Here is a 15,337-nt window from a genome sequence, read left to right on the forward strand (position 1 = left end):
CGTGGTGCGGTGCTTTACCGTGACCGCCTCGAAATCCTTGATGGTTTTTACACGAGGCATCATTTCATTTGCACTGGGCCCCGCAATTACGCAGCCAGTCCTGCTCTTGGTAATGAGACACTCTCGGGGTGTTTGTCCAGTTTTCCACGTGCCAGCCGTGGGGCGCTCGCACTGTCCCCACTTCTACAGCCAGCATCCAAGTTTCTTCCCAGTCCTGACAGTAGACGGCAGGCAAATCATCTCTCAGGTTCAGACCAAGATGCATTTCCCCTGTTAGAAATTACAGTCCCTTTTACAAAGTAGCCAAATGAGTCTGAAATGGGGCACAGCACGTCAGTTCATCGTACTGGAATGACTCCGCTTTAAAGAAAATAAAAGTTCCCTTGCCCGGCCCGAGCGGCTCAGTCAGTTGAGAGTCGTCCTGGGCACAGAAAGGCTGCCAGTTGGACTCCCAGTCGGGGTTCGTGCCTGGATTCGAGGTTAGATCCCCAGTGAAGGCATATACGGAGGGTGGCTGATTGTCGTTGCGATCTCGTGTCAATGGTCCCGTGTGGTCCCTGCGCCCCCCCCCCCCCCCGCTTTCTCTAAGCATGTCCTTGGGCAAGGATTTAAAAAAATAAAGAAAAGACAATTTCCCAGTGAGTCCCAACACTGCTGGAGTAAGGAAAGGGAAGGCTAACTTGAGAAAAACATGTTCAGTCCTTAAAACTCCTAAACATTTTGGCCCCCATGCAGTATATGCAACCATTTCTGTTCATATTCAGCAAAAGACAACTTCCACCCCTAGGTTCCTGACTCAACAGGAAAACAATGGGAAATCAAGTTACACTCAACACTGCAATGAACCAACCAGCATCCCCAAGAGCCCTCCCTCACCAACCCCAGCCCCTCCCACAGTGGCACTTCGAGTATTGTTGGGAAAACAGCCTTAGCAGTTTCTGTTTCCTAAGGGGTGGGAGTGAGGATCTAAATGAATTCTAATATATTTCAAATATATTCATTATCATGCACGAAAAACGAATTCCCATCCTGCCATTCTCTGAGGAGAGTGACAGGGCCTTGTTTGCGACAGCCTGGGTGTGGGGAGCCGCTGTGGCCCCAGGAACAGAGGAGCTGTGTGGGTGAGCTGCAGATGTGTCCCCCTGGTCCCAGGGAGATGTGGGGAGCCGCTGTGGCCCCAGGACAGTGATGGGTGAGCTGCAGATGTGTCCCCCTGGTCCCTGGGAGATGTAGGTGAGCTGCTGTGGCCCCAGGACAGTGATGGGTGAGCTGCAGATGTGTCCCCCTGGTCCCTGGGAGATGTAGGTGAGCTGCTGTGGCCCCAGGACAGTGATGGGTGAGCTGCAGATGTGCTCCCCTGCTCCCAGGGAGATGTGGGTGAGCTGCTGTGGCCCCAGGACAGTGATGGGTGAGCTGCAGATGTGTCCCCCTGCTCCCAGGGAGATGTGGGTGAGCTGCTGTGGCCCCAGGACAGTGATGGGTGAGCTGCAGATGTGTCCCCCTGCTCCCAGGGAGATGTGGGGAGCTGCTGTGGCCCCAGGACAGTGATGGGTGAGCTGCAGATGTGCTCCCCTGCTCCCTGGGAGATGTGGGGAGCTGCTGTGGCCCCAGGACAGTGATGGGTGAGCTGCAGATGTGCTCCCCTGCTCCCGGGGAGATGTGGGTGAGCTGCTGTGGCCCCAGGCACAGAGGGGCTGCCTGGGTGAGCTGCAGATGTGCTCTCCTGCTCCCTGACCCAGACCTTGAGGCACCAAGGCGATACTAATTTCGCTTGCGGCCATAAATTCTAGAAAGGCTTATTAGGAAGCTGGCCCCTGTCTGAAGGGTTAAGGGACAGTCAAGCCACATACCAAGCCAAGCACTCAATACTCCCCAAAAAGTTCCTATTAGAAGCCGAGACAAAGGTAGTTACCAAGGTCTGAGCTCCTGCAGGAGGCAGGATGTTTACTCTGAAAGAACATCCATAGGGCCTTGAAGGAATTACTTTGTATCGGGCAAGGGGAAAAAATGCCCGGCGAGGTGGTATTCAGCAAACAAAAAGCGGTGATAGAAACTGAGCTTGGAAAATAAACTCGGGGCTGCAGCAGGCACGAGCTGCAGTCCTCCGGATTCCATCGTTTTCTGTCTGTCTTTTCTCCATCCTCCCCCCTTCCTCAGGACCATGCGAATCTGCTGGCGGGCGCCGGCACCCTGGGCACAGGCAATCATTGTGGAGCTGAATTAGACATTCCCCGAGCAAGTGTGAGGGACATATGTGTGTCCAGTGTGAAAAATGCCACGGGGGCTGAACCCGGTCACACTGCTGATGGACGTAGATGAGGACACGCGAGTCACAGCACTCCCAGACACCTGCATCCCAGCCACGGAGCGGCTGCATTCAGCAATCGGTCCCTATGCCCGGAAGACCGCAGAATCCCCCTTGGGGGACCCGGTGCCCCGAAAGGCGGGGAACTGCGCGATCCCGCAAGCCGCCCACAGGGGAGGCACCCGGCAGGGGGCCCAGGCAACGCCGTGCTCCCCCCACCCCCCATCCCGAGGCGGCTTGCGGGGGGCCCGGGAGGCCGGGGGCGGTCCCCGCCCTCCGCCACCCGCAAGGGGGCCGCGTCCGGAGCGGGTGGGGAGGGCACCCCCTTGGGCGCCCCCCAGGGCGTCCCTCCCGCAAAAGCGCTGTCGTTCCCCCCCCCCCGCACCGTCCCTGGGCTCGGGAAGGGAAGCGCGCGCCGCCCCGGCAGGGCCCCGCACCGCAGCGGTCTCCGGGGGCCCGGGGAGGCGCGCGGCAGGCGGCGCGGGCGCAGCCGGGGCGTGCGGGGACCCGGGGGCCGCGGAGGGGAGCAGGCGCGGGCTCTTGGGGCGCCGGGAGGCCGCCTCCAGCGTCTACGGCCATACCACCCTGAACGCGCCCGATCTCGTCTGATCTCGGAAGCTAAGCAGGGTCGGGCCTGGTTAGTACTTGGATGGGAGACTGCCTGGGAATACCGGGTGCCGTAGGCTTTTTCTTTGGCCCTCTCTCTCCTTTTCCTTCCTTGCTCTCTTTCCTTTCTCGGCCGCCCCGTGCCGGGCGGCCCGCCGAGCCCCAGCGCGCCCGCGCCCGGGGCCCGCTGCGCGCTCAGGCCGCCCCGGCCTGTCCTGCCCGCCAGATGCTTCCACGGCCCCCGGGGCGGGGCCCCGGGACCCGCCGCCCGCCGAGCGCAACGCGACCGCTCCGCTCCCCCCGACGCCGCCGGCCCCAAGCCTCCCAGCCCCAGCCGTCTCCCGCCCTTGGCAGAGACCCCCGTGGGCTGTCCCAGGAGCAGGCGGCCCGGGCGCGTTTGGTGCGCCTGGAGAAGGTGTCTGGGAGGGGCGGGGCGGGCGTGGCATCGTCCGGTGGCATCCTCTGGGAACCCGGCTCCCGGATGGGAGCCCCGGCCCCACCATCACTGAAGGGCGCCTCCCGGGATCCACAGGGCACGCCGAGACGGCGTGGCGCCCCGTGGGACGGCGCTATGCCGGGGAAGACCGCAGAGTCCCCCTTGGGGGACCCGGTGCCCCGAAAGGCGGGGAACGGCGTGATCCCGCGCGCCGCCCACCGCGGAGGCACCCGGCAGGGGGCCCAGGCAACGCCGCGCCCCCTGCGGCTTGCGGTGAGGGAACACTTTGCCACCTGGTCGACATGAAACATCTGAGGTCTGTGCTCAATGTGCCCATCCTGAGCATCTGACCCACCCAAGAGGGTGTGTCAATGAGGGGAAATGAGCCTAGTGCTCCAGCTGCCCCCTCACTAACAATGCGTCAGCTCCCAATACACTTTTCAGAAGCATCCTGGCCCATGTTAGTGCCCACTGAGCACTGGGTGAGAATCCTGACTATGACAGACTGGCAGTGAGTGCTACATGGGGCAGTGGGAAGCACAGAATGCACACCTCTGTCTCTGGTCCAGCAGTTGGGACGCATGGCCAAACAGCCCTTTGTTCACTTGGCTAGGGGAAATCCCCAGCAGGGCCCATCCCTGGGGCAGGCAGGGTCACTCTCCTTGGATGTGTGATGAAGACCGAAGGAGCAGCAGGGCCCTGGCTTCCTGAGGACAGGCTGGGCTGGTTTGGGGAGGAAAGGTACCCACCCACCCCATTCACCCCACAGCCTAGAAGAAGCTAAGTGCCAGCGGATGGATCCGCATGAAATCCAGAGACGTGCTCAATCTGCCAGCCCTGCACCCCATTCTGCAGCAGCCCAGCCACCACCACTGTGTATTGTGACTGGGCCTCCTTCCTCTGAAACTGCCCCCTGCCTGCTCATGGACCAAACAGAAACTCTTCCTCTTAATCAGGAGAGAGAGGTTGAAAATTTTCAGAGAATCTTTAAGGGACAAACTACCAAAGCCACATCCTGCACAGTCCCTGCTTCCCTCACACCCTCTTCTCTTTCCAGATCTCCACCTAGCTCTACCTTCATGAGCTTCTTCCAGATTGCTGGGTTGTCTTCCTTACACAGTTTTTTCATTGACTGTGCTCCTCCTGAGGGGAGGGACAGAGGAGAGACATGTTTAGGAATGATAGGTGAGGGGCATTAAGGGCAAATTCCTTTTGACAATCTAAAGTTTCAAAGTCCCGGGGTGAGGGTCTTCATGGGTTCCTCTGAGCAGGAAGGTCTCTGTGGGACTGGGGCAGGGCTCTCATGTTGGTCAACTGGGCCCCCATTCCCATTGCTATTGAGCAGTTTTGACCAGTTCTTGTTTCAGCTGGGCATAGGGTTCTGGTGCTGGAAACACTTGCAAATCTGCACCTTTTCTCAATGCAGTCTCTGACATTTAAGGAAACAGACTCCTGAAACACAGTTGGTGGCCTGAGGTCCCAGGGAGGCTTAGACACTCCACGCACCAACCCAGTCCCTGTCCCCAGGGTTGGCTGCCTCCCAGGAGGTAAGGGGACATTGGGAGACATATGGAAGACACCCAATCCTCTGATGGAAGAGGCCCACACACCTGGAAACTTCTCTCCATGTCTTCTTTAGGCGATGGACATTCATGCTCTCCAGACCCGACAAGATGGCATGTAGGGAGAAGTTCTCCAGGGTTCTGCACTCCTGGGAAGGGGAGAGATGGGCTGTGAGGTGGTGAGCTGGAGCTCTAGCTTCAGTCCCCCTCAATAGATACCCCCTCCTGGGTGAGGCAGATGCTCAGGGTGGGCATGTTTAAGACCCAAAGACCAAAACTCACAGAGAGCAAGTCTTAGCACAAGCCAAGGAAAGAGCTAAGTAGGAAGTGAACCCCATCACTGAGACCTGAGAGTCAAGGTCAGCATGCCCCTGGCAGAGAGGACCTAGAGACTGTGTTGGGGCTCAGGCCTCAGTCCTGAGGGTTGACAAAGCAGTAGAGGCCTTTTCCAAGATTCCACATAGAGACTCCACTGGGCCTCCTATCACATACCTTGGCCACCTTAACCCAGTGCTCCACCACTTTGGCCCTGTCCTGGGCCATCATGCTTGGGTGCTCAAGGCAGATAGTCATAACACAGATGGCCACACGATTGAACTGTATGATGGTGGCACGGACATTTGGTTCCAGCTGCTCATTGCCAGGATTTTCTCACTGGGACCAGATAGAGCCCAGGTATTGGTAAAGAAGCACCTCTGGGAACAGTCCTTGGGAGAAAGGGAAGTGTCACCCAGCCCGGCAATACCCCAGCTCAAGGTCCCCAACCTCCAGCAGGAGTCACTGGTCAAGACTGAAACTCAAGAACCTGGGGATGTGGCCTGAGCCTTGGAGTACCTGGGATTCATTCTCTGTCCACCGAGGGTACCCAGCACTGGATGACCAAGGGCCCAAAACTGGTGGGGATTCATTCTCTGTCCACCGAGGGTACCCAGCACTGGATGACCAAGGGCCCAAGACCTGCCTCCAGCCTTTCCTCAGTCCAAACTCCAGGATGTGACTCATGTCTGCTCACCAAGGGGCATCTTGCAGGATCTGATCACCCCTATGGCCCAAATCCCTATTCAGTGCACATTCTTCTGTGGCAGCAACAACCATGAACTGTTCGTTCTCCTTTGTAGTTAAGTACACATCAGGTGCCTAATAAGTGCTGAAGCCACCGAGCCTCATGGGCACAGAGATGGGGGACCCATGTGCATGGCTGACCACAATGAGCTCTATACCATCCAGGCCCCAACCAGCTTTCTGTGTGACTGCCCTCATCTAATCTGCACAGCCACTCTGTGCAGATCTTGTGAGTGTCCATCTCATGTCCGCAGGTGGACAGAGAAGGCTTGGGGGTTGAGAAAATTGTCCAGGACCCATGGGTGCCAAGTGGGAGAGCTGGAATTTGGATCCAGATCATAGGAGTACAGAGAAGGGAAAGGCAGTCCGGGCAGCTAAGGACAGAGGGAAGGCCTCTCCCACCTCACCCGGAGAGCTCCCCCATAGCTGCATCCATAGCTGTCAGTGGCTCTGCCACCAGTCCTGGAGGGACAGTCAGGATATTATCCTTCTCCTCCCTTAACTGGTGCTTAGTGGTCACAGCCCAGGGGTAGTCGGATGCTGGGGATGGCACTGGCTTTATTCTTAGAATTATATCAAAGCTCGTGGTCAAGATGGCTCCAGCCCAAGAGCTGGCCCTGGGGCTGAAAGTGAGGTTGGTGCTTGCTCCAGATCAGGAAGGGTTGATGTGGGTGACTCTGGCTGCAGTGTGAGCACAGCTGGATCAGGCTCTAGCCCTGCAGCAGGCCTTTTCTCTGGCTCTGGAGTGCTCTGAAGCTCTGGAGGTGGTTCTGGAGCAGGTTAGAAAGACTGGTTCACCCACATGCCTCACTGTCCCGTGCCTTCCAAGAGCCAGGAAAGATTCCACTGACTTTGAGGGTCCTCCAGCCCATAAAACCTGGACTCCACAACCCCCAGATCATCTTCCCAAACTGCAGTCCCCTCACCTTCGAGCTCTGCCCCAGTGGGCTCAAGATGCTCCAGCTCTACCCAAAGACTTTGGAGGAGGTGCACCAGGTGTAGGGCAGGGTGTTTCACCCACACAAAAGCCTGGTTCAGTATGACCCAGGGGAAATGTAGGGGTTGGCTGAACCCGATCCAGCCAAGTTCCCATCACAGAAGAAATGGCCTTGCAGAGTCAGGTAGGCAGCAGAGTCAGATTCCTGGTCTTTCCTTCCACACTGCCCTCCCATGGAACCCTTGTTTGGGACTGAGCCTCTATGGCTGTTCCTGCCCATCCAGACACCAGCCCCATGCCACCTTCGACCCCTGTGTGGCTGTCATGAGAATAGCAGGAATGGTGATCCAGCAGGTTTAACACAGAGTCTGTGAGTCTTCCTCCCACTGACAGCTGGGCTGAAGGTCCTGTACACAGCCCAGCCCAGCCCTCTGTGTACCTGGACATCTGGCTGAGGACTGAGACAGACATGTGAGCAGCCTGCACATCACAGTTTTGTTCTGAGCCTGGCCATGGCCATCAGGAGAGATGCATGTGAAGAGGAGCAGGCAGAGCTGGATGGGTCTGTGGTGGGGATAGGATTCTAGGGGACAATTCATTCCAGCCTTGCCTCTGGTGCTAGGGGGATTGCGACCCATCCACTTTTCTCTTTGACCCCTGTCCTCCTGGAGTAGAAGCCTCAAGACCTCAGCCCTCCCCTGGGAATCAGCAAATGTGTAAAATTAGGGCTCTGTCAGGGCCCATTCACCCTAAGCCTCCAGCCTGTAGTCACAGGAGGCCTCCTTCTGGACCCGCAGACCACTCACTTTATGACTTGGTCCTGTGGTGTGTCACCCTGGTCATTATATGGCCCTTTATCTCCACATGCAGTGAACACCCTGATTACATCAGATCTGATGGATGGTGGACAGGACCTGTGAATGATGGGCAATGTGATTGTCTGACTCGCTGACTTGAATTGATACTCAGGGATTGTGTCTGTTTCATTCACTGAGTTAGGCTAAGTGTCTCCAAAAGTGCCTGCTGGTAGTAAGAGCCTAATATACATTGTCCTGCAAATTAACTCCAACCAGAACCATCCCAGATATCTGAGTGGGCCCGGGGCCCCTTGTCATCTCTCCCCAGAGATCCCTAATCTGCCTACACCAAGGACCAGAACAGAGGCCAGCTAGGTGAAATCTCAAACTGCTTGGCAGGCTGTTTTCCATCAGGCTGCTGATGGGAGAGTCAGGGGACTTTCACAGGACAGAGAAAAATAATTACCACAAACAACCGCAGCACTCCCAGCAGCCCTTTCTGCTGAGCCAGGCAGCAGGTAAGACTGGCTATGGCTTGTCCCCAAAGTAGTCCTACAAGAACCTTATGAAGTTTCTCCTCTATCACCCCACTTTTCAGTGGAGCAAACTGCGGCTCAGACAGTATGGTGACATTTTCAAGACACACAGCTAACTGTGGGCAGACTCACTAGTGTGCAGAAGAGGGAGCATGCGCTCACCTAGTAAACAGCTCACCCAGGAACCATTGGGCTCTAGAGAGGTCTGGGTACATGAACATGAACCTGCAGATGTGGGGGGGATTCCATCTTGGAAACCTGGTACTGTGGATGACGCCACCTTCTCCAGGGTGCCTTCTTGGAGGGTCTGCATCCTGAAGGCCTCATTTTTTTTTTTTTTAAATATATCTTTATTGATTTCAGAGAGAGGAAAGGGGAGGGAGAGAGAGAGAGATAGAAACATCAATGATGAGAGAGTCATTGATTAAGCCCGCAACCCAGGCATGTGCCCTGACTGGGAATCGAACCCCGATCGCCTGGATCCCAGGTCGACGCTCAACCGCTGAGCCACACCTGGCTGGGCCTGAAGGCCTCATGTAGGTTAAAAGTTAACTCAGCCACATACTGGGTGGGACAAGGAGGGACATCCAGTCAAATGCACCACTGTGAATCCCAGTAGGATTGAGGTCTGGAACTCACCCAGGAAGTCCCAGCCCCTTAAGGGCAGGTGCAAGAGGAGGGACAGCAATGCCCAGGTTGAACGAGGTTCTAGGTTTTCAAAATACTACTTAAGTTTGCTGGGGGTGGGGGGGGGGGGCGGGAGTGATGTTCATACAATTGTTAGCTTCTAGGCATGTTTTCTTTTTTTTGGCTGAGGAATATCAGACCTCCTTGTATTAATAGTCCTTATGAAGAGCATTGTCCCCATGAGTCCTCAAGAAACATTCCCATTATAGAGATGAGAACACAGAGGCTTGCGGATGTCAATTGTCTCCTCAAGGTCATGCAGCTAAGAAGTGATAACTGTCCTGTATGACATTCCCTCTCAGCTACCTGAGACTTATCTGCTCCTGACATAGATGGAAAGTGTCTAGGTATCTTGTCCTTCCCCAGTTTGGGGACAGCGTACACTGTAGACATGGCCTATGAAAACCATTGACCTCAAAGAAGACACTTATGTTTGTTCCTTTTACACTAAAGGGCATCTTGAGACCCTTTAGTGTAAAAGGGCCCCAGTATGGAGGCTCCAGATTCTGCAAAGGGGCAAATGCCTGGAGACTCCAGACTGGAGAAAGGTGATCATGAGGAATCTGAGCAGATGACCCAAGAAGGAACAAATTCATGTGACCTATGCAAAGCTGACAGGTGAGTCAAAGTACCAGTGAGGCAACTGTCAAAGAAGGAACACTGCAATGGCCTTGGAGAATTGTTATCGTATAGGTAAATATTTCAGTGAGTGAGAAACCCAAGGGCCAGGCTGGGAGCAAGGCAGCGGCCATCATCAGAAACTGCTGTTGGCAGCATCACTGCTACAGCCCTTTGGATTTGGAATCTGCCTGCAGCTGTGCAAGTTTTACATGTGCCTGTCCTTCCATCAGCAGGGGGGCGACTATCTCCAGAGGAGGATACTATACATTGTGGTCTGAATTGTGTCCCCCAAATTCTATGATTTTGGAATCCATGGAACTTCAGAATGGGACTGCATTTAAGTTTTAGTCTTTAAAAAGGTAATCAAGGTTAAATGAGTTCAGTGGTGTGGGCCTTAGTCAAATATGACCATAGTCCTTTGAAAAGGAGAGGAGGACTCATGGAAGCACAGAGGGGAGTCCATGTGACACAGAGAGAGAAGATGGCCATCTATAAGCCAAGGACAGACCCCTCAGGAGAAATAGCCCTTAGCTCTAACTTCCAGCCCCTGGAGTTGTGAGAAAATGAATGTCTGCTGTTCACTCCACCCAGTGTGGTCCTGTGTTACGGCAGCCCAAGCACCTTATACTGTCCACTGGGACACACTTAAGTGTTCCCAGCAGCACTGCTGACATGGCCTCTGAACTGCATTAGGGCAATGTCCACAGCACTGAAAAGCTGCATCACTGTGACAAGTGACCTCTGTTACTGCACCAGGTCTGCAAGGACAGTGGAGCTGACTGCTCCACAGGATACCTGGGGTGGGTAGTTAAAAGAAGAAAAACAGCCCAGCCAGAATGGCTCAGTGGTTGAGCATCAACCTAGGATACAGGAGATCATGGTTCAACTCCCAGTCAGGTCACATGCTGAGATTGCAGGCTCCATCCCGAGGTGAGGGTGTGCAGGAGGCAGCCGATCAATGGCTCTCTCATTATTGATGTTTCTATCTCTCTCTCTCTCCCTTCCTCTCTCTGAAATCAGTAAAGATATATTTTTTTAAAAAAAGAAAACAGCATCGTGCAAATGCGCTCATGGTCTACTGTGAAGTGAAACATATTCTTTTTTCTAATATTCCTACAAGTATGTGAGAAGTGATTTTTTTCTCTTCCATGTAGCTGGAGGGAGGACTGGAGGTCTGGGCTCCTTTGTCATGGGACTGTGGACACTGTAGTGGGAAGGCTCTAGGAGGGCACTGGGGAAGACCCCAGATGTGAATCTGGGTTCTTGGTTTTCCCTGGTCATTTTGGGGTCCTTGGTGTGGAGATCAATCTGGGCCAGTTCTCACCTCAGACCAGCACTTGAAGGGGTTGTGGGCCTGTTGCGCCTGCACCCTGACCCAGTAGGTGGTGTAGTGGGGCCTGTGGTCCAGTACCTTGATGATGTTCTCCTGGGAGCTCTGCAAAGACAGAGCGGACACTGAGCCAGGAGGCATCAGGGGCCTCCAACCCCAATTGTGGTCCTGTGGAACGGCAGCCTTGGCAAACTACCACAGTGTGTTAGGACACAGTGAGGGTGCTCCCGGCAGCCCTGCTGAACTAGCAAGAACTGAATCACATCAAGGTCTAATAGCAGTGAAAGGCTGGGTCACTGAGGAAAATTCCCTTCTTTATGGGATGTGAGGGCAGTGAGGCCCCAGCTCCTGACCTGGCCTCCTACACTGGTTGGCCATGCTCTCTGAGATGACAAGTGGCAGAGAAATGTATCCAATACCTTAATCCCTTCCCATTTGTTTAAATACACAGCATTTGTCAGTGTGATGATGTGTGAGGCTCGGAGAAGGTCTCCAAGGAAAGTCAAGCTGGGACTGGTCCACAGGATACATGGGGCTGGGAGTTAATCAATGAAATGATTAAAAGGCAAAGACAGCAAAAGATGTTTTCTCTATGATCCCAACAAATACTTGAAGACTGGAATTCTAGCCTACCAGGAACTGGTGGGAAGTGTTGGAAGTAAAGATTTCTTTGGGAGTGGGCCTGTAAAATTTTGAGGCCCCAGATTTGAGTCTGGGTTCTGGTCTCAACCCAGTCACCTGGGCCCCCTCTCACCTTAGACCGGCAGGAGAACGTTTTCCTGGCCCGGTCCTCTTGTCCTTTATACAGGCTCCTGGCATAAGTTAACACGTCAGTCAGCCCCTGTATAACGTCTTCATTGGAGGTCTACAGAGTCAGGGCCCAGTCCCAGACCAGGGGCATCAAGGGCCTCCCTGGGCACTGTCACTGGGGGAGATGCCCACCACAAATGCTCCTCCCCAGATCAGGCACAGAGGACCATCTGCAAAGACCTCCAGGCAGGGAAGGAACACGATGAACCCTGGAGGACTCCATAGTAACAAGTGGATAAAGGAGCTTGGTCCCCAGCACTCAACTTCCCTTCCTGTAAGCCATGACCTGGGCCATGAACATGACAGACCCTCCAGGCTTCTGATACCTAACAACCTACTGCCCAGGATGAGCCCCCTCACCCCACGCTTTCCCTCACTACACCCAGCACACACACATACTCAGGAGGAGAGGTAAGAGGTATAGAGCTGCCAAGGTGGGACCCCATTTGGGGTCTGGCCTGGATGGGCCTACCTTAGGCTGCCCTCTGTTACCAGATGGTGCCTCGGGCCAGAGGGCAAGGGTTGTCCACGGTGGCATTTGCACCAATTTCTACAGCAACAGAAACATCTCTCACTTCAGGATTTTTTCTGCCCAGAGCCACAGAAGCATGGGAAGCAAAAGAGAGACATCCTAGTCTCCTGACCACCTCCAGTCAAGTGATCTGGAAAGGCAGTTGTCTCTAGAATGTGGGTAGCTGGTTACCAGAGTTCTAAGTTCTATTGGGGGCCTGTCACCAAGGAAGTGAGGTCACCCCTCAAGGTTCTGGGACCTGGACCCTTTCCTCCAATCAGAGCCACCGAAAGCTCCTCTGGGCTTCTGAACACTCATCTTCCTCGCCCATGACATGTCTAGACCTGCACACCAGCACCTAACCCAGCCATCCCACAGCTTCCTTGGGATGGACCAGGGCTCCGGCTAGGAGGAGAAAGCTGAGCTCGTAGCTCCTTTTCTCCCAAGATCCGTGTCCTGGGGAAGCCTCTGTGCCTCTCAGGGCCTCATCAACCTCCCAACCAGCACAATGAAAATGACGCTAAACACCATTTCCCAAGGACACTATCAGGTATGGATGACATAACGTCCCTAACATCTGTGGGCTGCTCTCCCATGAATCTGCTGCACAAGTGTAGAGGTGGAAGAAGTACAAGAATAAGGGGGACCCCAGGTGAATCCTGCGCAAAACATGCCTCTGGTCTTGGGAGAGTCACTACCCACTTTGGCCTCATTTTCAAGTCTGCATCTTTAAGGATTTGAAATGACAGGAAATTCAAATATTGTCATTCACTGGCGTAAAATCTTCCAGGGGTCTCTACTTAGGCTCAGAACCAGACCAAGTGCCTCATGCAGGTCCATGTGGTAGGAGCCTTCACAGTGGCTTCTAGTGATTCCAGCCTCTGGGTGGGAACATTCTCTTGTATCTGCTAAGGGCTCAGTAACTGGCTCCTGAACAACGTAGAGTACAGCCCAGGTGATGGGATGTCAGGTCCTGACACTTCTCTCATACTCTCATCCTTGAGTTCCCTTCCTTTTTCTTGGCCTCTATTTCACTTTCTCTTCGTATGTGTCTCTCTGTCTCTCTGTCTTTGTCTGTCATATCTCTGAAACAGGGAGAGAAAGAGCCCATGGTTTGAGCTGCCCTATGTAGATGCCCCATAGGAGAGAACCAAGGGAAGGCCCAGGCCAGCAGGCAGGAACCCAGGCTCTCAGTCCAAACTGCACCCTGATGAACAGCAGGTGAATGACTTTGGGAAGAAGCCTCTCCCCAATTGAGCTGAAGTTCAAACCCATCTCCTGCCTCACAGAGACCTTGAGGCAGAGGAACCCAGCCAAACTGTGCCCAGATGTGTGGTCCACAGCAGTTATGAGGTGCTAATATTTGTACTTTACAAGCGCAAGGTTTGAGAGCAGTATTATTTGTGCCTCGGTTTCCACATCTGACACTCAGAAATAATAAAAACCTTACCCTCTCTGAGGTTATGGAGAGTGTTAAAAATTAATGTTTCAAAAGCGATGGGAACACCTGGCATATCACAAGGGTGGTGTCTACATGTTAAAATTAGTTTAAACATTCTTCCAGTGTCTGTAAGAGCCCAAGGGTTGTGACTAGCACCTGGCCTAAGGTTGGAAGCACTCCTCAACATATGATGAATACATGAACAGGTCACACTTTGGAAGGCCTTGCAAATGTCCCCTCCTGGCTTCACATCGCCCATGTGAACAGCTCGGTCAGACCACAGATCTGTGCCTGTCTGTTAATGGTTTGAGGCCAGAACTTCTCAGGGTCTTGGGGACTTCTGGGGAATGATGGGACCCCCTGGGTGGGGGTGGAGGTGGTCATCAGGGTCAGCCAAGCCTTCTCTGGGGGAGGGCAGGAGCACTGAGCTGAGGACAAAACCTGCCCCAGCCCTGGAAACCAAGAAAGGGCGCAGACACTGCCCAGGAGGCTCGGGAAGAACAGGCAGAAGCCAGGAGGAGACTCTTGGGGTCCATTTCACTGGCTGCTCCTGCCGCATGGAAGGGCCTGGGCAGAGATATTTAAATGACTCCTTTTGACGCTAGAAATTCAACTTTTGTTTAAAACTATACATGTGCTGCCCAGCCAGGTGTGGCTCAGCTGTTGACCATTGGCCTAGGATCCAGGAGATTGCGGTTCTATTCCCGGTCAGGGCACATGCATGGATTATGGACTTGATCCCCAGTTGGAGGCCTGCCGGAGGCAGCCAATCACTGACTCTCTTATCATTGATGTTTCTATCTCTCTCGTCCTCTCTCTGAAATCAATAAAGATGTATTTTTTAAAAATAATAAAAATAAAACTATACATGTGCCTAATATTTAAATTAGCTGAGTGAAAGCTGCAGGGCTGTCTGGGGAGTGAGGAGAAGGTCCTCATCTCCCAGGAACAGCTGGAGCTCTGTTCCTGGTTCCCAGACCTGGATGGTTATCTGCGGGCTGGGAATCTGCAGCCCTGCAGGAGCAAACCTCAGCCTCCAAGGAAGGAGCCAAAAACAGGGGACAGTGGGGAGGGAGCTGCCAGCCCCTTTACCCTCCCAAACCTAAACTACCTGCTCCCACAGTATTACTAAGCCCTAAAAGGAGGGGAATTCGGATACACTCCAGGACCGAATGCATGCATCTTGACGACACTATGCTAAGGGAAATGACCCCACCACAAAAGGACAAATACAGATAATCCCACTTCCATGGCATCCTGTTTGCGTCATAGTCCCAGGCATGGAAAGTGGAAGGGAAGCTTCCAGAGGACACTAGGAGAGGGGACAAGGACTTAGTGTTTCCATTTTGCAAGATGAAAAGAGTTGTGGAGGTGGGGGTCCTGATGGCTGCACAGCAGTGTGAATATACTTCAGACCAGTGAATTGTAGATGTAAAAATGACTAAGATGGTCAGTTTTGTGTTACGTGTATTGTACCCCAATTATTATTTTTTAAATATGTTTTTGTTGATTTCATAGAGAGGAAGAGAGAGGAAGAGAGAGCTAGAAACGTCAGTGATGAGAAAGAGTCATTGATCAGCTGCTTCCTGTACACCCCCTGCTGGGGATCTAGCCTGCAAGTTAGACATGTGCCCTGGATCAAATGTTCGTGCTCAAACACTGAGCCATGCAGGCTGGGCCACTATTATTATCACTT

General features: G+C 53.9%; 1 long non-coding RNA gene and 1 other non-coding gene across 2 annotated transcripts in view; one reads left to right on the forward strand and one right to left on the reverse strand.

The window, feature by feature from the left end:
* The first annotated feature begins 2,872 nt into the window (after positions 1-2,872).
* On the forward strand, positions 2,873-2,991 carry LOC148091479 (5S ribosomal RNA). The gene has a single exon (XR_015715659.1). It is a non-coding gene; the product is annotated as a 5S ribosomal RNA (ribosomal RNA).
* Positions 2,992-4,255: 1,264 nt separating this feature from the next.
* The window catches only part of LOC107545377 (uncharacterized), a 29,694-nt gene continuing 18,612 nt past the window's right edge, over positions 4,256-15,337 (reverse strand). The window contains exons 2-3 of the long non-coding RNA XR_015715623.1: positions 4,958-5,058; positions 4,256-4,490 (exon numbers count right to left, since the gene is read on the reverse strand). This is a non-coding gene — a long non-coding RNA (uncharacterized LOC107545377). The remainder of the gene's footprint in view (positions 4,491-4,957; positions 5,059-15,337) is intronic.

The sequence above is a fragment of the Miniopterus natalensis genome, chromosome 14 (assembly GCF_054644295.1).
Source record: "Miniopterus natalensis isolate mMinNat1 chromosome 14, mMinNat1.hap1, whole genome shotgun sequence".
Taxonomy (NCBI): Eukaryota; Metazoa; Chordata; class Mammalia; order Chiroptera; family Miniopteridae; genus Miniopterus; species Miniopterus natalensis.